Consider the following 1,369-nt stretch of genomic DNA (forward strand, 5'->3'; position numbering starts at 1 on the left):
CGCTGTGCTTAAAGCAATATTTGACCTACTCCGGTGCAAGGATCCCAATGCCAAACTGCTTCCATGAACAACAGTACAGTACTCTAGTGTGTACCAACCCAGTACTGTCAAGATCTCCTTGAACTATAAGACATTTCGGTCAAGACAAAAGATCTCCTCGATCTCAGAACCTTTCGGTTCAAAAAACCTTTCGGTTTCAGGGTTCCTGCGGGCACAATTTCTACAGCAGCAGCACAACAACAACAACAACAACGTCGATCCGACGTTCGTTTTCCAAGCTCGCGTGTGTATACCGACGTTCGTATTCTATATCGACGTTCGTATTCCACGCTCGCGAGAGAGTTTTCAGCAGCAACCAAGAGCTGTCCAAGGACACTATTTATAGGCCTCTAAGGCCAGCTCAAGAGTCACTAGCAATTAATGTGACCGTTACAATTCTTAATGACAATTAAGATTGTAATATCAATACATTAAATTGCTCTTAATGCTGTTGTAACTGCTGTATGCAGTAACTGCTGAATACGAGACAATCGATGAACGCGTTGCTACGAAACGCGAGGGTCACGTCTCAGCAAATCAGACGAACCTCGTTTGACAAACGAACGTCATCAAACAGACGAACCTCGTATGACAGACAAACCTCGTCGAACGAGCGAACATAGTCAAACCTCGTCGAACGAGCGAACATAGTCAAACAGGTGAACTTCGTATGACATACGAACCTCGTCGATCGAGCGAACCTCGTCAAACAGGCGAACCTCGTATGACAGACGAACCTCGTCAAACAAGCGAACCTCGTATGACAGACGAACCTCATCGAACGAACGAACATCGTCAAACAGGCGAACCTCGTATGACAGATGAACCTCGTCGAACGAACGAACATCGTCAAACAGGCGAACCTTGTCGAACGAGCAAACCTTGTCAAACTATGAGAACGCTAGGGTCGCCCTCGTGCGAATACGTAGCTCGTCCGCATGCTGCGAAGCAGCCTGCGAGGCGACCATAGTGGCAGCCAACGTAGCGCCAAACAGCGCCATCTCGTCCCGATTAGCCCCGATCTCCGGCCCATTGGTTCACGTCTCACGACCCACGACCCACTAGAACTTATGAGGGATTAATTCAAATAAAACTCAAGCCTCGAACAAGGGACCTTTTGAAACACCAAAACATAAACTTTCCACTAGGCTACTAAGCATTTATGAAAAGTACTTGTAGTTAATATATGTATAGTTTGAAAACTCATTTTGAAAAACAGTTTTGACCAAAAAATCCAACAATCTTAAAACTAGTCCCTCAAATCATTGAATTTGCTATTGAATCCCCTATTTTCAAAAGTTTTTTCAAATTAATTCTTGTAATTTTTCCA

This window comes from Asparagus officinalis, chromosome 1 (assembly GCF_001876935.1).
Source record: "Asparagus officinalis chromosome 1, Aspof.V1, whole genome shotgun sequence".
In the NCBI taxonomy this organism is placed as follows: domain Eukaryota; kingdom Viridiplantae; phylum Streptophyta; class Magnoliopsida; order Asparagales; family Asparagaceae; genus Asparagus; species Asparagus officinalis.